This window comes from Cebus imitator, unplaced genomic scaffold (genome assembly GCF_001604975.1).
Source record: "Cebus imitator isolate Cc_AM_T3 unplaced genomic scaffold, Cebus_imitator-1.0 Scaffold130, whole genome shotgun sequence".
NCBI lineage: Eukaryota > Metazoa > Chordata > Mammalia > Primates > Cebidae > Cebus > Cebus imitator.
Genome location: NW_016107445.1, coordinates 4,160,445 through 4,183,281, shown reverse-complemented (window position 1 = coordinate 4,183,281; position 22,837 = coordinate 4,160,445). Strand labels below are relative to the sequence as shown.

General features: G+C 39.7%; 1 protein-coding gene and 1 long non-coding RNA gene across 8 annotated transcripts in view; both read right to left on the bottom strand.

The window, feature by feature from the left end:
* MCM9 (minichromosome maintenance 9 homologous recombination repair factor) overlaps positions 1-1,970 on the bottom strand; it is a 145,410-nt gene extending 143,440 nt beyond the window's left edge. For 4 of the 7 annotated variants that reach the window (XM_037742950.1, XM_037742951.1, XM_017541071.2 and 1 more), the window contains exon 1: positions 1,684-1,967. The gene's annotated coding sequence lies outside the window, so the exon portion shown is untranslated. Of the gene's footprint in view, positions 1-1,683 lie in introns of all 7 variants that reach the window. The other 3 variants (XM_017541070.2, XM_017541066.2, XM_037742949.1) reach the window with 2 other exon arrangements.
* A 283-nt stretch (positions 1,971-2,253) lies between these two features.
* Positions 2,254-21,279, bottom strand: LOC119473065. Its single transcript, XR_005202230.1, has 3 exons — positions 21,270-21,279; positions 17,162-17,165; positions 2,254-3,551 (listed from the first exon to the last, which is right to left on the bottom strand). It is a non-coding gene; the product is annotated as an uncharacterized LOC119473065 (long non-coding RNA).
* Between the last annotated feature and the right edge of the window lie 1,558 nt (positions 21,280-22,837).

Here is a 22,837-nt window from a genome sequence, read left to right as displayed (position 1 = left end):
CAAATAAAAAGCACCTACCCCATTCTATCTTCAGGTATAGAGTTGGATAACAAATTACATATGTATAAACCCAATTCAATGTCCATTTCCTAATACCTACCATGTACAAGGCACTATGCTGGCAAATAAAAAATATAGTAAAAGGCTCTCTATGTCCTCTGAGATCCAAGGGACAAATAAAATGAAACAGTGCTCTATCAGTGGTCAAAAATGCAATATGAATATGCAGAAATGCACAAGGAGAGGGAGGTTAAATTTAAATGAGATGACGATCCCAGAAGTGGCACTGGACAGTTACAAACAAGCTGTCCAAATAAGAAACACTTATTTGGTTTGGAAAGAAACTGAGCACTGGAGAAGAGGTGTACTTAAATTTGACTTATTTCATTTGCCCAACATTTACTGTACTGGGCTCTACAGATATAAATATTAAAGGATATTGCTATAAAGTTTGCAGTTTACCATCCTAAGTATGTGTTGTACACACTATTTGCTATATTTTACTTTCTCTGAGAACCACACAAGGTGTGAAAGGTGTAGGAAGTGTATACCACAGTTAAGTCAAGAATGCTGACAACTATAGGAGGCCAGGGTGAGAGTACGAATGAGTAAATGTATATCCAAGACAATGAGTGAAAATAAATTATGGCTGCCATGGTAATTTGTTTTTGGTTAAGCAATATAAATTCAGCTGAGTGTAAAGCAGAAAAAGCACTTGGGAAAGAACTAACTAGGCAATATTTCCACAATGTGGACTCTGCCAAAAAGAAATCCGGACTCCCAAGACTGGCTACAAGACAATCACTATGATTCTATGAAAACATATTAAGTTTAGAGCCACAAATTTATCAATTTGAAAAACAGCTCCATACAAGGCAGGAAAAGGGCAGCAGCAGAATTCAACGTTCAAATTAAGGTCAGATTAAATTTCGCCCAGTTAGACCAGCATTTCTAAGGTTATATGAACCATCTTTCTTGAAAATAGCATTCCCTTTCAACATCTGCGCAAAACTGACCAATCAGCTGTCTTATAAGCAGTGTGCTAACTCAATAAACGTACCTGCTATCCACCCAGATACACACTAGAGGTACTTTTTGTTTTGAGGAGCGTCATTTCACAACTTTCAAGTTCTCTTTCCTTTTCTTATTGAATATTTGGGATCAAAATAAGATCATTTGCTTTACTGTGTCCTCCTACCACAGCGAAGCGTCGAAGAGAGGAGAGTGCCTAACTGCACTGGCATCCCCCAGCTGTCCCAGGGAATCACGGCAGCTCCGCCCCGCCCGCCTGCACCTGCGGGGAGCCCCGCCCTCTCGCGCGGGCTGGCGGGACGCGCGCCCTCGGCCCCGCCCCACTCCCTCCGCCCCCTCTCACCGCGGGGGCGCGCCATTTCGCGCCTCCTCCCGGCCGCTCGGCAGCCCCAGGGACGCCTGGCAAACGTGGAGTCGCTGGTTTTCGAAGGCATGCTTTCCAAACTTTCTAATTCACAGGGTCTCTGCACGCAGCCCCTGCCCTACGACACCTCGGCAATCTCTGACACTTCCCGGGCTCTTCTCCCGGGCAGCTCCCGTGCCTGTCCGGTCCCGGAGTTGAATAGTTTTTGAAGAAAGGAGACGTGAGTGAGACTTGGGACGAACCGGAGAAAAACATAACCGCGAAAGAAAGAGGCGACTATCACTTACTGGCTGTGTCAGAAGTCGCTGGGACGCGCTGCTCCCGAGGCCGAGAGGCGCAGAATGCTCCGGCCGGGTGGCGGGTTAGTCTCCAGCCGGAGAAGGCTGGCGGGGCGGGGCACGCGCGTGCGCGTAGGCGCTGGAGGCGCCACCGACAGCGGGGACGCGCGGGCTCTGTCGGGCGGCCTAACGCCTGCGGCTCTGCCCCAGCCTGCGCGCTCCACCGAGGCCTGGCCGCTCACCGCCTCAACTTCCCTGCCCCGGCGGCTCTTCCGGCTGAAGACTAGGCAGCCGGGCGGGACGGAGAGGGCGGGTTGGGGCGGGGCCAGGAGGGTCCGGGGCGGGAAGAGAGGCGGGATCCTAGCGTGACCGCAGGCTAAGTGGGGAAAGCAGGGCTGTTCGGCGGCACGGATCGGATCATAGGGTTTTGTTTTTGGTCTGTCCAAAGAATTTGCCCAACCCAAGGACACAGAGGATCTCTTCTGTGTTTTCCGACACAAGTTTTAGAATTTTAGGTTTTATATTGAGATATGTGATCCAATTAGAGCTAATTTTTGTATGTGGTGCCTAGTATGGATCTTAAGTTGTTTTTTTGCATATGAATGGTGTCATTTGTTCAGAGAGCTTTTTCTTACTGAATAGCTTTTGCACCTGTGTCAAAAATCAGTTGTCCCTAAAGCATCAGGTGTAGGTCTAAGACTTTCTGTTCTGACAATTTATTATATTTCTCTCTCCAAAAATTCCACACTGTCTTGACTCCTGTAGATTAATTAAGAATCTTAAAATCACATTGTGTGGCCGGGTGCGGTGGCTCACGCCTGTAATCCCAGCACTTTGGACGGCCAACGCGGGTGGATCACGAGGTCAGGAGATGGAGACCATCCTGGCCAATGTGGTGAAACCCTGTCTCTAGTAAAGTATAAAAGATTAGCCAGACGTCGTGGAGTGCGCCTGTAGCCCCAGCTACTCAGGAGGCTGAGGGAGGAGAATCGCTTGAACCCGGAAGGCAGAGGTTGCAGTGAGCGTGATCGCGCCACTGCACTCCAGTCCGCCACATAGCAAGACTCGTCTCAAAGGAAAAAAAAAAAAATACGTCGTGTTTGGCCTCCAATCTTTTGTTTTCAAAAATGTTTTGGCTCATTTAGTCCCTTGGGTTTTCATATGAATATTAAAATCGGCTTGTCACTTTAAAAAGTTGGGATTGTTATTGGAGTTACATTTCATCTATAGATCCACATGAGAATAATTTACATGTTAACAATATTGAGTTACGACCCTTGAACAAAGTAAGCCTCTTCATTTGTTTAGGTGTTATTTCACTCAGCAAATGTTTTGATCTTTTGTAGTCCATTCTCATGCTGCTAATAAAGACATACCTGAAACTGGGTAATTTATAAAGGAAAGAGGTTTAATTGACTCAGTTCAGCATGGCTGGGGAGGCTTCAGGAAACTTTAAATCATGGCAGAAGCAGAAGCAAATGTCCTTCTTCACAGAGCAGCAGGAAGGAGAAGTGCCAAGCAAAGAGGGAAAAGCCCCTATATAAAACCTCAGAAAACAGCAATGAAGTAGCCACCCCCATGATTCAATTACCTCCCACTGGGTGCTTCCCACAACATCTAGGGATTATGGTAACTACAGTTCCAGATGAGATTTGAGCAGGGACAGAGCCAAACCATATCACCCTGTGTCTGATTTATCCATAAATCTAAGGATGAGGGGGGACATTATACTTCTTGATATTATGTAAATGACATTTTAATGTTTAAATTTTCAGTTGTTCTTTGATAGTGTCCATTTGTGTTGCTAAAAAGGAATACCCGAGACTGAATACTTTATAAATAAAAGAGGTTTATTTGGCTCACACTTCTGTAGGCTGCTCCTGGTGAGGGCTTCAGGTTGCTTCCACTCAGTGAAGGGGAGGCTGTCTGCAGATCACATGGTCAGAGGAGAAGCAAGAAAAAGGGGAGGTAGTGATCAGGCTCTTTTTAACAGTCAGCTCTGGAGGGAACTAACAGAGTGAGAACTCACCCATTATGCAATGGCAGCATTAAGTTTTCCTGATGGATCTTCCCCTATGACCCAGACATCTCTGACTAGGCCCTACATTGGGGATCAGATTTTAAGATGAGATTTGGAAGGGACAAATACCTTATGTCAGATAGTATGTAAAAATATGATTGAGGGTTTTTTTGTTTTTTTTTTTAAGAGGATTCCTGCTCTGTTGCTCAGGTTGTAGTGCAGTGGTGTGATCATGGCTCACTGCAACCTCCACCTCCCGGGTTCAAGCAGTCCTGCCTCAGTCTCCTGATTAGCTGGGTGATATGGTTTGGCTGTGTGTCCCTACCCAAATCTCACATTGAACTCTAATCCCCGGGAGTCTGGTGGGTGGTGATTGAATCATGGGGTGAACTTCCTTCCCCCTTGCTGTTCTCGTAATAGTAAGTTCTCATGAGATCTGGTTTTTTGAAAGTGTCTGGCACTTCCCCCCTCCCTTGTTCTGTCTCTCCTGCTCTGCCATGATAATCTGTGCTTGCTTCTCCTTAGTCTTCTGCCATGAATAGAAGTTTCCTGAGACCTCCCAGTGCTACTTTCTATTAAGCCTGCAGTACTATGAGTCCGTTAAACCTCTTTTTTGTCATAAATTGCCCAGTCTCGGGTAGTTTTTTATAGCAATGTTAAAACAGACTAATACATTGGGATTATAGGTGTGCGTCACCACACCCAGCTAATATTTTGGTATTTTTTGTAGAGATAGGGTCTCACTGTGTTTCTCAGGCTGGTACAATAGTTTTTTGTTTTTGTTTTTGTTTTTGTTTTTGTTTTTTTTGAGACTGAGTCTTGCTCTGTCACCCAGGCTGGAGTGCAGAGGTGCAATCTCTGTTCACTGCAACCTCTGCCTGTCAGGTTCAAGTGATCCTCCTGCCTCAGCCTTCTGAGTAGCTGGGATTACAGGTACACACCACCATGCCTAGATAATTTTTGTATTTTTAATAGAGACAAGTTTTACCATGTTGGTAACACTGGTCTCGAACTCCTGACCTTGTGATCCACCTGCCTCGGCCTCCTGAAGTGCTGGGATTACAGACATGAGCCACTGCACCTGGCCTACAATTGATTTTTTAACATTAATCTTGTATCTGTCATCTTGTAAAAATGACTTACAAGTTCTCGCAGCTTTTTTGTGGATTTTGCTAGATTTTCTATATATTCAGGATTTGTTGTCTGTGAATAAAGACAGTTTACTTCCTTCCTATTCTGGAGGCCTGTTAGTTCTTTTTCTTCTGCACTGACTAGAAGCTCAAGTACAGTGTTGAATAAAAGTGATGAGACCAGACATCCTTTCTTTGCTTCTGATCTTGGAAAGTTGTCAGTCTTTTACTCTCAATTATGGATGTTAGCTCAGGGTTTTTTGTAGATGTTCTTTATCAAGATGGAGGAAGACTTGAGAGCTTTCATCAAGGATGAATGTTGGATTTCATTAAGGCTTTTCTACATCTGTGGAAATGATTGCTTTGCTTTTTTTTTCTTTTAGTTTTATATTTTATATAGAGATTGAATTGTATCCCTCCAAAAGAGATATATTGAAGTCATAATCCCCGGTCCCTTTGAATGTCACTTGTTTGGAAATGAGGTCTTTATAGAGGTAATTGAGATAAAATTAGGAATTAGGATGGGCAGTAATCCAATATGACTTGTGTCTTTATAAAAAGGATAAATTTGGGCACAGATACACACACAGCAAGAACACCACGTGAAGAGACACAGAGAAAAGATGGCCATCTGCAAGCCAAGGAACACCTGAAATTACAGAAGCTAAGAGAGAGACCTGGGACAGATCCTTTGCTAGCACCTTCAGAAGGAGGATGTCCCTGTTGATACTTGGATTTTGTACTTCTGGCACCCAGAACTGTAAGACAGTGAATTTTGCTTTTTGTAAGCCATTCAGTTGGTGGTACTTTGTTATTGGAGCCCTAGGAAATTAATACATCAATTGATACATGAATGTTAAATCAACTGTGCTTTTCTGAAATAATCTCTACTTGGTAATGATGTATTCATCTTTTTTATATATTGTTGAATTTAATGTGCTCACATTCATCAATTTTTGCATGTATGTTTGGCATATTGGTCTAAGTTTTTGTTGTTGTTAACATCTTTACCTTGTTTTGTATCAGGGCAATGCTGGCCTCATAGAATGAGTTAAAAGGTGTTCCCTTTTTTATTTTCTGGAAGAATTTTTGCAAAATTTTTATTTCTTTTCTTTTTTCTTTCTTTTTTTTTTTCCGAGATGGTCTTGCTTTGTTACCCAGACTGAAGTGCAGCAGCACAAATACGGCTCACTGCAGCCTCAGCCTCCCAAATAGATGGGATTACAGGCATGCACCACCACACCTGGCTAAAAGTTTTCTGTATTTTTTTTGTAGAGACAGTGTTTCACTGTGTTGTCCAGGCTGTTCTCAAACTCCTGGGCTCAAGCAATCTGCCTGCCTTGGCCTTGCAAAATGTTGGAATTACAGGCATAAGCCACCGTGCCCACTCAAAATGGTATTTCTTTCTTAAATATTCATTAGAACTCACCAGCAAAGCCATGTCAACCTTGACATATCTTTGTGAGAAGATTTTAACTACAAATTCACATTCTTCAGTAGATATAGGGCTATTCAGGTTATCTATTATTTATTGAATTTGGTCGTTTGTCTTTCAAGGAACTGGTGTTTCATCTTGGTTATCAAATTTATGAACACGAAGTTGTTTGTAATATTTCTGTATTATCCTTTTAGTGTTGATGGGATTGATAGTGATGTTCTCTCTTTCATTCTTGATATTGGTATTTTCTTTTGGTGATTATCTCCAAGGGCTGCCATAACAAAATACCATAGACATTGTCGCCAAAACAACAGAAATTTATTTTCTTACAGTTCTGAAGGCTGGGAAGTCCAAGATCAAAGGGCCAATTGATTCTAGTGAGAGCTCTCCTCCTGGCTTGCCACCTTCTCACTGTGTCCTTACACATCAGGGAGCTTTCAGGTGTTTCTTCTTAAAAGGACACTAATCCTATCCTTATGCCCTCACTTAACCTTACTTACCTCCTTACAGTCCTTATCTTCAAATACAGTCAAATTGGGGATTGGGGTTCCAACTTCTGAAATTTGGGAATGGGGTTGCTATGGGCACAACACAATTCAGCCCATAATAGTAGTGATCTCCATTCCTCTCCCCAAGCTGCAGTGGAATTTCATTAATGCTTTCTTCTGCAGATATCATCTGTGGATCTGTAGTGGAAATTAGGGGATTGGATCTGAACAGATTTTAGGAGTAGCTGCCTTTCTTCTCCGATAGCCGGCACCACTAAAGGGGGTATCTTTCTCTGGATTCTCCCCAGTTATCTCTGTGAGAACCTGATGAGGTCGCTGGAGAAATTACCTGTGTGAGGGTGAAAACCTTATTATGTTTCAGTCCCCTATAGACATCATGCTCCCTCATTAGCCCACACTTGGTGTTTAGCAGTTCACTAAAAAATCTGGTTTAATCTTCCTACTACCTTACATGCATTTGGAGCTGTCTGTCTCAGGTAAAGCCAAAGATTGTGCCCTGTTTCTTTCTGTAGGCTCCTGTCTTTCTCCAGGTTTCTGGTTAGTTGTCTGCCCTGTGACCTCAGCTTTCTGATGGATTCAAGAAAAATCTTTAGTTTGCAGTTTGTCCAGTTTTTGTCTTATAGGATGATGGTGACACTCTTTCTGCCTCTTTCCATCTATGAGCTGAAATCAGATATCTCATCTCTTTTATTTTTAATCTTTCCATTTTGTTAGGTATCTTTTATAGACAGCATGTAGGTGGGTCTTGCTTTTTAATTCCACCGACAATCTCTCCCTTTAATTGAGATAGTTAAAATGTTACATATAGCGTGATAATTGATATGGTTATAGTCAATTGTCTTGCTGTTTGTTTTCTGTTTGTCTCATCTTTTCTTTGTTTCCTTTTCCATCTTTTTGCTTTCTTTTGGATTGAAAACTTTCTTTGATTCCATTATCCTTATTGGCTTATTAGCTATGATTCTTTGCTTTGCTATTCAGGTGGTTACTGTTTATATAAAATATCTTTAATTTATCATATCTACCTTTAAGTAATACTATACTTATACTCCTTATTTAAGAACTTTAAAATAATATACCTTCATATCTCCTCTTCCAGCATTTATGTTATTGTTGCCAGCAACTTTTATATATATCTTATAAGCCCCATGATACATTGCTATTTGTTTAAATTGTCAATTATCTTTTAAAGAGATTTAACAAGAAAATAGTTTTATATATTTACCCATGTAATTACCATCTTTAATGCTGTTCCATTATTTCTTCAGATAATTATTATCTTCCTCTTCCATCAGACTTTAATTACACATATTATTTTGATAGTTTTTCTTTCTGCCTCTCTGCCAAAATATTGTTTTGATACTATTTTCTTTCTGTCTTCTGTCAACTTTTCCTGTAGTGCAGATATTTGATGATGAATTCATTTAGCTTCTGTATGTCTGAAAACGTCACCTATGTTTTTGAAAACTACTTTTACTGGGCACAAAATTGTAAGTTGACAGGGTGGTTTGTTTTTGTTTATTATTATGATTTACTTCTTCATTGCATTAAAGATGTTGCTCTATTGTCTTCTTTTTAAGAAGGTGCTTGTACTGTTTCCAGTAAGAAATCTGCTGTTTTTCCTATACTTGTTTTTTCCACCCCTCTGGCTCCTTTGAAGATTTTATCTTTCGTTCATTTGTTTAATTATTATTTTTTGAACTGAAATAACTTTATTTGGGGGGGTTTACTTTGCTGACAGACCCCTTAGCACAAGGCTTTCCTTCCCTTCCTTTTTTCTTTCTCCACTGCCAGTACCAATCAAACTCCCCTTCTTTCTCCTTTTCTTTTTCTCTCTCCATTGCTGCTGCATACATGATCTTCCCCTCTGTTACCACCTGGGAACACTGTGCTAGACTATGGGTCCCAGGTAGGGGCTGAGTGTTGGCGGTCCCAGTCACAGTGTGCACTACAGCGGGAATGGAGGGATTCAGTTGGCTGTTTTTTTTCTCCTGTCATAGTTCCTGTTCATGCTGCTGAAGATTTTTTCTTTATCTCTGGTTTGAACAGTTTATGATTAGCCTTGATGTGTTTTTCATGTTTCTTGTACTTGGGATTTGCAGAGGTGTTTGATCTTTCATTTTATAATTTTCATCAGATTTGGAAAAGATTTTGGCTTCTATTTCTTCAAATATTTTTTCCGCTTCCTCTACCCCATTCCTCTGTGTATTCGACTTACATATACATTAGGCCACTTGATATTTTCTTATAAACTTACTAATAATCTACTACTTTTTTTGGAGTTTTTTTCTCAGTGTGTTTCTATGCCTACAAATTTATGAATCTTTTCTTCTGCAATGTCCAATTTACAAATCTTATTCAATGTATTTTATATCTCAACCATTGTAGTTTTCATCTTTAGAAGTTAGATTTAAATCCTTTAAAAAGTATTTTCTGTTATATCTCTACTTAACATGTTCTACCACTTAATCTTTCATATTGTTTGTTTCTTTGTTCTGTTTTGTTTTTTTGAGACACAGTCTCACTCTATCACCCAGGATGGAGTGCAGTGGTGTTATAGCTTACTGTAGCCTCTGCCTGCTGGGCTCAAGCAGTCCCCTCACCTCAGCCTCCTGAGTAGCTGGGACTATAGGCATGCACTACCACATTTGCGTAGTTTTGGTTTTCTTTTTGTTTTTGTTTTTTTGTAGAGACAAGGTTTTACCATGTTGCCCAGGCTGGTCTTGAATTCCTGGGCTCAAGCGATCCACCCGCCTGAGCCTCCCAAAATGTTGGGATTACAGGCATGAGTCACTGAACATGGCCTCATGTTGTGAATTATATATTTTGAATCATTTCTCATATTGTTACGTATTTTAAATCATTTATCTTCTTTTATTTCTGAACATTTTTAAATTGTGCATTCAACATTGTTTTATAGTATTACAGTCATTATTAATTCCTATTTTGAAATATAATTTTTTTTTCTTTGAGACAGGGTGCAATCATGGCTCATTGCAGCCTCGAACCTCTTGGGCTCAAGCAATCCTCCCACCTCTGCCTCATGAGTAGGTGGGACCATGGGCATGTACTACCACATACAGCTAATTTTTTAAACTTTTTTTTGTAAAGTTGGGGTCTTGCTATGTTGCATAAGCTGGTCTTGAACTCCTGTCCTAAAGTGGTCTTCCCACCTTGGCCTACCAAGATGCTAGGATTATAGGCATGAACTATCACACCTGGCCATTGAGCTACCATTTTGTATTTCTTTCTCTTATTCCATTTTATGTCAGAATTTTCATTCTGCTAAAATGTGAGCAGGATTTTTTGCAATTTCTAAAACTGCCTTTCACATAGTAGACCATGTTGAATTGTTGTCATATCACTAAAATGTTTGTTTTAATGACTTTGCTTTAGTCTTTAAATAATGGCTTAAGCTTTTAAAACTTTTAATTTATTGCCTATCCTTCCTATCTCCTCCTCTGCTCACTTTCAATCCAGGAGCAACATTGTTTCTCAGACAGTTCTGGTTCTCTCCACCTTAGCCCTTCACATATGCTGTTACTCCTGCTGTACTAGAGTGTTCATATATTGCTGTAAAGAAACACCTGAGACTGGGTAATTTATATAGAGGTTTACTTGGTCATGGTTTTGCAGGCTGTGCATGAAGCTTAGTGGCATCTGCTTCTGGGGGGCCTCTGGAAGCTTGTAATCATGGTGGAAGGCCAAGCAGGAGCTTATCTTCATGGAATGAGTTACGTGGCAAAAGCAAGAACGAGAGAGTGGTGGGCGGAGAGGGAGGGTGCCACACACTTCTAGACAACCCTCTCATAAGAATTAACTTACTATTGTGAGGGCAGTACCAAGGGGATGGTACTAACCCATTCATGAGAAATCCACTCCCATGATCCAATCATATCCCATCAGGCCTCCTCCAACATTGGGGATGACATTTCAACTTGAGATTTGGGTGGGAACACAGATCCAAACCTGCTTGGCATGCTCATCCCCCAGTTATCTACATGATTCAGTCTCTCATAGTCTACTGTATGGTCACACTCCCTTCCTCATACTCATTGACTATTCTCCCTTGTTATTTCTCCAGTTGTACTTATCACCACAGCAGTCCTACAACACACACCTATGCTTTTATTTACCTATCATACATATACATGTTAGGAATAGATGTATATCTATATGGATATATATCTTCATCTGTATGTCCATGCCCTTCCACAGCAATGTAAGAGCCACATGGCAGGAATTTTTTGTTTTTCCACTGGCATATCCCTAGTCCTAAAGTTGGCACATAGTAGGTATACAATAAATGTTGATTTTTACATGATTTTAATTTTGTAACTTCTCCCTTTAATTTATTTTTACAGTTTTTATTGTGAGAATAGTCCATGAGGTTGACAAAAACTCAAGCCATGCTTTCTAATAGATTTTACTCCCCTCCTTAGAAAAGAACTGTCCTCTTTAAACTCAGGCAATATGAAGAGGATCATTACTGAATTTACAGATTCATTCTGCGTCAATTTGGCTTCCTAAGAAGGGTATTTAAAGGGTGGAGCAAATGGCCAAATACGAGGCTCTACCAGTCATCCCCCCTCCACCCCTTAAGAACACAAACTTAATGACTACACAAAGAGCACAGTTGTAAAGAACCAAAAATCAGATGAGCACTCACTGGTTTTAACTTCATGTCACTAAAAGGTCACTGAAGAGGGTAGGAAAGACTGTCTTGAATTGCAGATGCATCTCTTCCCCCATCCCTGGTCAGTAGCCACATGGTATAGAGAGAGAATCTTGGGAGGGAAAGAGCTTAGAGATTATAGGACTTTACATTGAACTGAGTGCTTCCTTGTAACAGTGGAAAGCAAAACCAGGCTGCCCTCAGCTGAAGCCCACCCACGGAAGAAGTATATAAACCAGCACTAGCCAGAGGGGAATAACCTATCCCAGCAGTCAGAACTTGAGTTCTGGCAAGCCTCACCACCATGATTAAAGTACTCTGAGGCCCTATATAAACTTAAAAAGCAGTCTTGATCACAAGGACTGCAACTTTTAGCAAGTCCTAATACAGGGCTGGGCTCAGAGCCATTGGAGTTTTGGGGACACATGACCCTCTGAGACAGCAGCCAGGGCAGCTAAGAGAGTGCTTCCACCACTGTTTCCCCAATTACAGGCTGCACATTTTGTGGCTCCAAAAGATACCCCACTTCCTTCCACTTGAGGAGAGGGAAGGATAAAGAAGAGCCTGTCTTACATCTTGGATACCAGGTCAGCTACAGTAGGATAGGGCACCAGTCAGAGTAATTAAACCTTTTTTCCAGGCCATAGCTCTGGGATGACATTTCTAGACCACATAGGACCAAGAGAGAACCCACTGCCTTGAAGGGAAGGACTCAGTCCTGGCAGGACCCATCACCTGCAAACTAAGCCCTTGGGCCCTGAATAACCAGCAGCAATACCTAGGTAAATGCTGTGGGCCTTGAGTGAGACTCTGTAACACATTCCAGTTTCAGGTGAGATCAGCCACATTCCCAGGTGTGGTGGCTCTGGTGAGAGACTCCTTCTGAGAAAATCAGAAGGAAAAGTAAATGGGACTTTGTCTTGTACTTTAAGTACCAGGTTGGCCACAGCAGGGTAGAACACCAAGTGAGCTTTTAGGGTCCCCAATTCCAGGACTTGACTCTTGGATGATATTTCTGGACCTGCCTTAAGCCAGAGGCAGGAGAATCACTTGAACCCAGCAGGCAGAGGAGAGCCCACTTCGCTGAAGTGTTAGCCTCAGGCCTGTCAGCATTCACTGCAAGCTGACGGAAGAGACCTTTGGCCATAGGTGAACACTGTTAGTAACCTGGCAGTACTTCCTATGGAACTGGTGGTGGTAGCCACAGACTGAGGCTCCTCTGCCTGTAGAAAGGAGAGGGAAGAGTGAGAGGGACTGCATTTTGTGGTTTGAGTGCCAGCACAGCTACAGAACAATGTAACTCCAGGTAGATTTCTAGGGTTTTTTACTCCAGTCCCTGGCTTAGGGAAAAGATCTCTGGACGCACCTGGGGCCTGAGGGAACTTCTTTCCCTGAAGGGAAGGATGCAAGCCTGGCTGGCTTCACCTACTGCTAATTGTACAGCCCTAGGACCTTGAGCAAACATAGGCAATAGCCAGGTAGTGGTTACAGCAGGCTTTGGCCAAGCCCCAGTGCTTTGCTGGCTTCAGGTCTGACCCAGCACAATCCCAGTGGTTGTGGCCACTGAGGTGCTAGTGACACCCCTTCTCCAGCTCCAAGCAGCTCAGAACAGAGGGAGAGAGGGAGGCAGGGGAGAGAGAGAGAGAGAGAGAAAGAAAGAAAGAGAAACAGTAAGAGAGAGAGAGAAAAAAAAACTCTGGGAAAAAGTAAGGTAAGTCTGCCTGGTCGTCCAGAGAATTCTTCTGGGTCTAATCCAGACCACCAAGGTGCCCCCCAATGCAGATATAGCTTATATTACAACACCAAGCCATTTCAAATATCTGAAAAGCCTTCACAAGAATGGGTGCAAACAACCCAGCCTGCAAAGACAACAATAAAAAAACTAATTCTTTTTTTTTTTTTTTTTTTTTGAGATGGAGTTTCGCTCTTGTTACCCAGGCTGTAGTGCAATGGCGTGATCTTGGCCCAGCCAAAAAACTAATTCTTTAATGCCCAGACACTGACAAACATCCATAAGGATCAAGGCCATCCTGGAAAACACAACTTCACTAAATGAACTAAATAAGGTACCAGGGACCAATCCTAGAGAAACAGAGCTATGTAACCTTTCAGAAAGAGAATTCAAAACAGCATTTTGAGGAAATGCAAATAAATTAAAGATCACACAGAGAAAGAATTCAGAATTCAGTCAGATAAATTTAATGATGAAATTGAGATAATTAAAAAGCAGAAAATTCTGGAGTTGAAAAATGCAATTTACATACTGAAGAATGCATCAGAGTCTTTAATACTAGAAATGATCAAGCAGAAGAATGAATTAGTGAGCTTGAATAGGGGCTAATTCAAAAGAGATAGAGGAGACAAAAGAAAAAAAAGGGTAAAAAGAATGTAGCACACCTACAAGATCAAGAAAATAGCCTCAAAAGAACAAATCTAAGTTAATGGCCTTGAAGGGGAGGTAGAGAAAGAGAGGGGTAGAAAGTTTATTCAAAGGGATAATAACAGAAAACTTCCCAAATCTAGAGAAAGGTATCCATGTCCAAGTACAAGAATGTTATAGAACACCAGACAGATTTAATCTAAAGAAACCTACCTAAAGGCATTTAGTAGTCAAACTCCGAAAAGTCAAGGATAAAGAAAAGCAGCAAGAGAAATTACTTAAAACTTAAATTAACTTAAAAGCAGCAAGAGAAATAAAATGAATAGCATACAATGGACCTCCAATACATCTGGTAGCAGATGTTTCAGTGGAAAGCTTACAGGCCAGGAGAGAGTATCATGACATATTTAAAGAGCTGAAGGAAAAAATATTTTACCCTAGAATACTATATCCAGTGAAAATATCCTTCACACGTGAAGGAGAAATAAAGATATTCCCAGACAAAGTCTGAGGGATTTCATCACTACCAGACCTGTCTCACAAAAACATTCTAAAGGGAATTCTCCAGTCAGAAATAAAAAGATGGGCCAGCCATGGTGGCTCACACCTGCAATCCCAGCACTCTGGGAGACCAAGGCGGGTGGATCATTTGAGGTCTGGAGTTCAAGACCAACCTGACCAATGTGGTGAAACCCCATCTCTACCAAAAATACAAAAATTAACCAGGTGTGGTGGCACATGCCTATAGACCCAGTTACTCAGGAGGCTGAGGCAGGAGAATCCCTTGAACCCAGCAGGCAGAAGTTACAGTGAGCTGAGATCATGCCATGGCAACAGAGAGAGACTTCATCTCAAAAAATAAAAAAATTAAAAAAGAAATAGAAGGATTTTCGCCTGTAATTCCAGCACTTTGGGAGGCCAAGGTGGGAGGATCACTTGAGGTCAGGAGTTCAAGACTAGCCTGGCCAATATGGTGAAAGAGTGTCTCTACTAAAAATATAAAAGTTAGCTGGGCGTGGTGGCACACACCTGTAATCTCAGATACTCAGTAGTCTGAGGCATGAGAATCACTTGAATCTGGGAGGCATAGGTTGCAGTGAGCCAAAATGATGCCACTGTACTCCAGCCTGGGTAACAGAGAGAAACTCAGTCTCAAAAAAAAAAAAAAAAGAATGTTAATGAGCAATAAGAAATCATCTGAAGGTACAGAACTCACTGGTAGTAGTCAGCACACAGAAGAACACAGAATATTATAACACTGTGATTCTGGTGTATAAACTACTCTTAGGTAAAAAGACTAAAAGAGGATCCAATAAAAAAATAGCTACAAGAAATTTCAAGACATAGAAAGTACAATAAAATATAAATAGAAAAAACAAAAACTTAAAAAGTAAGGAGACAAAGCTGAGGTGCAGAGTTTTTTTATTAGTTTATGTAAACTGTTAAATTGCTATTAGCTGGGCCGGGTGCGGTGGCTCAAGCCTGTAATCCCAGCACTTTGGGAGGCCGAGGCGGGCAGATCACGAGGTCAAGAGATCGAGACCATCCTGGCCAACATGGTGAAACGCCGTCTCTACTAAAAATACAAAAACTAGCTGGGCGTGGTGGCGTGCACCTGTAGTCCCAGCTACTCGGGAGGCTGAGGCAGGAGAATTGCTTGAACCCAGGAGGCGGAGGTTGCAGTGAGCCGAGATCGCCCCACTGCACTCCAGCCTAGGGGAAAGAGCAAGACTCTGTCTCAAAAAAAAAAAAAAAATGCTATTAGCTAAATGTAATGGGTTATAAGATAGTATTTGCAAGCCTCATGATAACTTCAAATCAAAAAACATATAATAGATACATAAATAATAAAAGGCAAGAAATTAAATCATACCACTAGAGAGAATCACCTTCACTGAAAGGAAGACAGGAAGAAAGGTGGGAAGGAAGAAAAGACCACAAAACAACCAGAAAGCAAGTAACAAAATGGCAGGAGTAAGACCTTACTTATCAGTAACAACATTACAGGCAAATGGACTAAACCCTGTAATCAAAAGACATAGATTGGTTAAATGGATAAAAAGCTAAAACCCAAAGATCTATTGCCTATAAGAAACACTGTTCATCTATAAAGACACACGTAGACTGAAAACAAAAAGATGGAAAAAGATATTCCATGCCAATAGAAACTAAAAAAGAGCAGGACTAGCTATACTTACATCAGATAAAATAGATTTCAAGACAAAAACTATAAGGAGAGACAAAAAGATCACTATATAATGATAAAGGTCAATTCAGAAAAGGGATATAAGTTATATACACATTCTTTTCCTAAGCACATTGACTATTCTCAAGAATAGACCATATGTTAGGTAAGAAAACAAGTCTTAAAACATTTTTAAAAAATGAAATATCAAGCATCTTCTCTGACCACATGGAATAAAACTAGAAATCAATAACGAGGAATTTTGAAAACTATACAAACACATGGAAATTAAACACTATGCTGCTGAATGACCGGTGGGTCAATGAAGAAATTAACTGAGAAATTTCTCATAACAAATGACAATGTAACACAACATACCGGAACTTGTGGAATCCTGCAAACCTAGTACTAAGAGGGAAGTTTATAGCTTTAAGTGCCTACATCAAAAAAGAAGAACAATTTTAACTTAACAATGTATGTTAAGGAACTAGAAAAGCAAAAGCCATCAAACCCAAAATTAGTAGAAGACAAGAAATAAAAATCAGAGCAGAAATAAAATTGAGAAAAACATTACAAAGGATCAACAAAACTAAAAGTTTGTTTTTTGAAAACACAAAATTGACAAATCTTTAGCCAGTCTAAGAAAAAACAAGACCCAAATAAAATCAGAGATTAAAAAGGAGACATTACAACTGATACTGCAAAAATTCAGAGGTTTATTTGTGGCTACTATGAACAACTTTATGCCAACAACTTAGAAAACCTGGAAGAAATTGATAAATTCTTAAACACATACAACCTACCAATATTGAGCCATGAAGAAATCCAAAACCTGAACAAACCAATAACAAGTTGCATCACAGGACTCTTTACAGACATTCCCCAGCACCAGCCCAGAGCCTGATACTCCTGCTGGGTGACTAGATCTAGAAGAGCAATAACTATCCCTGCAGTCAGGCTCCCAGGAATCCCCATCCCAGGGGAAGGGGAATTGCACCATATCAAAGGATCACTGTGTGGGTTGAAAGACTCTGAACAGCAGCCTTTGAGTTCCAGATTTTTCCACTAAAATAGTCTACCCAAATGAGAAGGAATCAGAGAATTCTAGTAATATGACAAAACAAAGTTCTATATCACTCCCAAAAGGCCACACTACACTAACTCCCCAGCAATGGATCCAAACCAAGAAGAAGTCTCTTAATTGCCACGTATATAATTCAGGTTAAGCTACTGAAGGAAATACCAGAGAAAGGTGAAAAGAAACTTAATGGGGAAAAAAAAAACAGGATATGAATGAAAAATTCTCCAGAGAAGTAGATATTAGGAAGAAAACACAATCACAACTTCTGGAAATGAAAGACACACTTAGAGAAATACAAAGTTCCCTGGAAAGTGTCAACAATAGACTAGAACAAGTAGAAGAAAGGACTTCAGGGCTCAAAGATAAGACTTTCCAATTAATCAGACAAAGACAAAGAAAAATAAATTTTAAAAAATGAACAAAGCTTCTAAGAAATTTGGGATTATGTTAAATGCCAAAACCTAAGAATAATTGGTGTTCCTGTGAAAGAAGGGAAATCCAAAAGTTTGGAAAATGTATTTGAGGAAATACATTTGAGGAAATACAAGGAAAACTTTCATGGCCTCACTAGAGATCTAGACATCCAAATACAAGAAGCTCAAAGAACACCTGGGAAATTTATCACAAAAAGATCATCATCACGTAGGCACACAGTCATCAGATTATCTAAAGTCAAGAAGGAAAGAATCTTAAGAGCTATAAGGCAAAAGCATCAGGTAAGCTATAAAGGAAAACCTATCCCTAACAGCCAGCTTCTTAGCAGAAACTCTGCAAGACAGAAAGGATTGGGGTCCTATCTTTAGCCTCCTCAAACAAAATAATTCCAGCAAGAGTTTTGTATCTAGCAAAACAGCTTCATAAATGAAGATAAAAGTCTTTTTCAGGAAAATGCTGAGAGAATTTTCTACTATTAAGCCAAGACTACAAGAACTGCTACAAAGAACTCTAAATCTTGAAAGAAAACCTCAAAAATACACCAAAATAGAATCTCCTTAAAGCATAAATGTCACAGGGCCTATAAAACAATAACACAATGAAAAAAGGTATTCAGGCAACAACTAGCATGATGAATAAAACAGTACCTCACATCTCAATGCTAACATTAAATATCAGTGGTCTAAGTGCTCCATTTAAAAGATACAGAATGCAAGAATGGATAAGAATTCACCAACCAATTATCTGCTATCTTCAAGAGACTCAGCTAACACATAAAGACATAAAATTAAGGTAAAGGGATAGAAAAAGATATTCCATGCAAATGAATGCCAAAAGCAAGCAGGAGTAGCTATTCTTATACCAAAAGTAGCAACAGTTAAAAAAGACAAAGAGAGCATTATGTAATGATAAAAAGATCAATCCAATAGGAAAATATCACAATTCTATGCACTTAACAGTATATCTCACAAATTTATAAGACAGTTATTAGACCTAAGAAATGAGATAGATGGCAACACAATAATACTGGGGGACTTTAATACTCTACTGATGGCACTAGACAGGTCATCAAGACAGAAATTCCAATATACTTAAACTATACCCTGGAACAAATGGACTTAATAGATATTTACAGAACATTCTACCCAACAACTACAGAATATACATTCTTTTCATCGGCACATGGAACATTCTCCAAGATAGACCATATGATAAGCCACAAAACAAGTCTCAATAAATTTAAGAAAATCAAAGTGATATCATGTGCTCTCTCAAACCACAGTGGAATAAAATTATGAATTAACTCCAAAAGGAACCCTCAAAACTATACCAATACATGGAAATTAGATCATCTGCTCCTGAATGACCCTTGGGCCAACAATGAAATCAATAAGGAAATTAAAACAGTTTTTGAACTCAATGATAATACTGACACAGCTTATCAAAACCTCTGGGATACAGCAAAAGCAGTGCTAAGAGAAAAGTTCATAGCATTATATGCCTACATCAAAAAGTCTGAAAGAGCACAGACAATCTAAGGTCAAAACTCAAGGAGCTAGAGAAATAAGAACACAGAAAATCAAACTCAGCAGAAGAAAAGAAATAATAACAAAGATCAAAGCAGAATTAAATGAAAGTGAAACAAAAATTACAAAAGATATATTAAACAGAAAGCTGCTTCTTTGAAAATATTAAAAAATATATGGACCATTAGCGAGAGTAACCAAGAAGAGAAATCCAAATAAGCTCAGTTAGAAAAAAAATGGATAATACTGCAACTGATATCACAGAAATACAAAAGATTATCCACAGCTACTATGAACACCTTTATTTGCACATACTAGAAAACCTAGAGGCAATGAATAAATCCCTAGATATATGCAATCCTCCTAGATTAAATCAGGAAGAAATAGAAACTCTGAACAGACCAATAACAAGTAGCGAGATTGAAACAGTAATAAAAAATTTACCAATTAAAAAAAGTCCAGGACCAGATGGATTCACAGCTGAATTCTATCAGACATTCAAAGAAGAATTGGTACCAATCTTAAACTATTCCAAAAGATAAAGAAGGGGAAATTCTCCCTAAATCATTCTTTCTTTTCCCTTCCTTTCCCTTCTCTTCTTTTCTTTTTCTTTCTTTCTTTCTTTTTTTTTGGGGGGTGGGGGGGACAGGGTCTCACTCTGTTGCCCAGTCTGGAGTGCAGTGGTGCAATCTCAGCTCACTGCAACCTCTGCCTCCCAGGCTTAAGTGATCCTTCTGCCTCAGCCACCCAAGTATCTGGGACCACAGGCACATGCCTCCATACCTGGCTAGTTTTTTGTATTTTTGGTAGAGGTAGGGTTTCACTGTGTTGCCCAGGCTTTTCTCAAACTCCTGAGCTCAAGCAATCCACCCACCATGACCTCCCAAATTGCTGGGACTACAGGCATGTACCATGGCATCTGGCCCCTTTCTAAATTATTCTGTGAAGCCAGTATCACCCTGATACCAAAACCAGGAAAGGACATAATGAAAAAAGAAAGCTACAGATCAATATCCCTGATGAACATAGATGCAAAATCCTCAACAAAATACTAGCTAACCAGTTCTAAAAACATGTTAAAAAGATAATACACCATAATCAAGTGCGTTTTATACTAGGGATGCAGGGGTGGTTTAAGATACACAAGTCAATAAATGTGTTACATTCACATAAACAATTAAAAATCATATGATTACCTCAATAGATGCAGAAAAAGCATTTGACAAAATCCAGCATCCCTTTATGATTAAAACCACAGCAAAATTGACATGCGAAGGACATACCAGTAAACCAAATTCAGTGTGATACATTATATCAACAGAATGGAAGACAAAAACTATATGAACATTTTAATTGATGCTGAAAAATCATTTGATAAAATTCAACATTCATTTTTAAGAAATGCTCTCAAAAAGTTGGGTATAGAAGGAACATAGCTGAACATAATAAAATCCACATACAGCAGACCCACAGCTAGAATCATAGTGAATGGGGGAAAAACTGAAAAAAAGGCTCTCCTCTGAGACTTAGAACATGACAAGGATGCCCATTGTCATCACTATTATTCAGCATAGTACTGAAAGCACTAGCTAGAGCAATCAAACAAAAGAAAGAAAGAAAGGACATCCAAATGGAAATTAAGAAGGCAAATTACTCTTGTTTGCAGGTATGATCTTATTTGGAAAAACCTAAAAGACCCCTACAAAAAACTAGTAAAACTGATAAATTCAGTAGAGTTGCAGGATACAAAATTAACATTAAAAATTAGTAGCATTTCTATATGCCAAAAGCAAACAATCCGAAAAGGAATCAAGAAATTAAGTCCATTTATAATAGCTACAAGGAAAATTAAATTCCTAGGAATTAAGCAAATATGTGAAATATCTCTACAAGGAAAACCATAAAACAATGGTGAAAGAAATTGAAGAGGACACACAAACAAAAGGAAAGATATTCCATTTTCATGGATTGGAAGACTAAATATTGTTAAAATATTCCTACTACCCAAAGCAACCTATGGATGTAATGCAGTTCCAATCAAAATACCTATGACATTCTTCACAGAAACAGAAAAAAAAAAAAAAATCTTAAAATGTGTATGGAACCACAAAAAAACCCACAATAGCCAAAGTTATCCTGACCTGAGCAAAAAGAACAAAACTGGAGGAATCACGTTACCTGACTTCAAATCATACTACAGAGCCATAATTAACCAAAACAGCATGGCACTGGCATAAAAACAGACACATAGACCAATAGAACAGAATAGAGAACCAGAAACAAACCCATACATCTCCAGTGAACTCATTTTCAACAAAATTGCCAAGAACATACATTGGAAAAAAGAACAATCTCTTCAATAAATAGTGGTAGGAAAATGGTATATGTATTCAGAAGAATGAGACTAGACCCCTAGCTCTCACCATATACAAAGATTAAATCAAAATGGATTAAAGAATTAAATCTAAGACCTCACCCTTTATACTACCCCAAGAAAACATTGAAGAAACTCTGTAGGACATTGGAGTGGGCAAAGATTTTTTGAGTAATACCCCACAAGCAGAGGCAATCAAAGCAAAATTGGACAAATGGGCTTACATCAAGTTAAAGACTTCTGCACAGCAAAGTAAACAATCAACAAAGTGAACAGATAACCCACAGAATACGAAAAAAATATTTGCAAACTATTCATCTACCAAAGATTAATAACCAGAATATATAAGAAACCTAAAAAAAATCTATGGGAAAAAAATCTAATAATTAGAAGAGGGGCAAAAGATCTGAATAGACATTTTTCAGAAGAAAATGTACAAATGGCAAACAGGCATATGAAAAGGTGCTGAACATCACTGATAGTCAGATAAATGCAAATCAAAACAACAATGAGATACTATCTCCCCCCAGTTAAGATGGCTTTTATCAGCTGGGCACGGTGGCTCATGCCTGTAATCCAGCACTGTAGGAGGCCGAGGCAGGGGATCACCTGAGGACAGGAGTTTGAGACCAGCCTGCCCAACATGATGAAACCCCGTGTCTACTAAAAATCAAAAAAAAAAATTAGCCAGTGTAATAGCACACGCTTGTAGTCCCAGCTACTCAGGAGGCTAAGGCAGCAGAATCACTTGAACCCAGGAGGAAGAGGTTGCAGTGAACCAAAATCATGCCATTGCACTCTAGCCTGTGCAACAAGAGTGAAACTGTCTCAAAAAGAAAAAAAAAGGCTTTCATCCAAAAGACAGGCAATAACAAATACCGTACTGGTAAGAATATCGTGAAAAGTGAACCCTTATACACTGTTGGTGGGAATGTAAATGAGTGCAACTACTATGGAGAACAGCTTGGAGGTTCCTCAAAAAATTTAAAATAGACCTACCATGTGATCCAGCAATCCCACTGCTAGGGAATCAGAATGTCGAAGAGATATCTGCACGCCTATGTTTGCTGCCGCATTAGTCATAATAGCCAAGATTTATGAGCAACCTAAGTGTCCATCAACAGATGAATAGATAAAAAAAATGTGGTACAAATACACAATGGAGTACTCTTCAGCCATAAAAAAGAATGAGATTCTGTCATTTGCAACAACATGGATGGAACCGGAGGTCATTATGTTAAGTGAAATAAGCCAGGCACAGAAAGATAAACTGCATGTTCTCACATATTTGTGGGAGCTAAAAATCAAAACAATTGAACTTGTGAAAGGAAAATAAATCTTGGGTCCCCTAAATCAGTGAGCTAAAGGGAAGGATCAAGCTGGGAACTGCTTAGGGCCCACCTGCTTCCCATT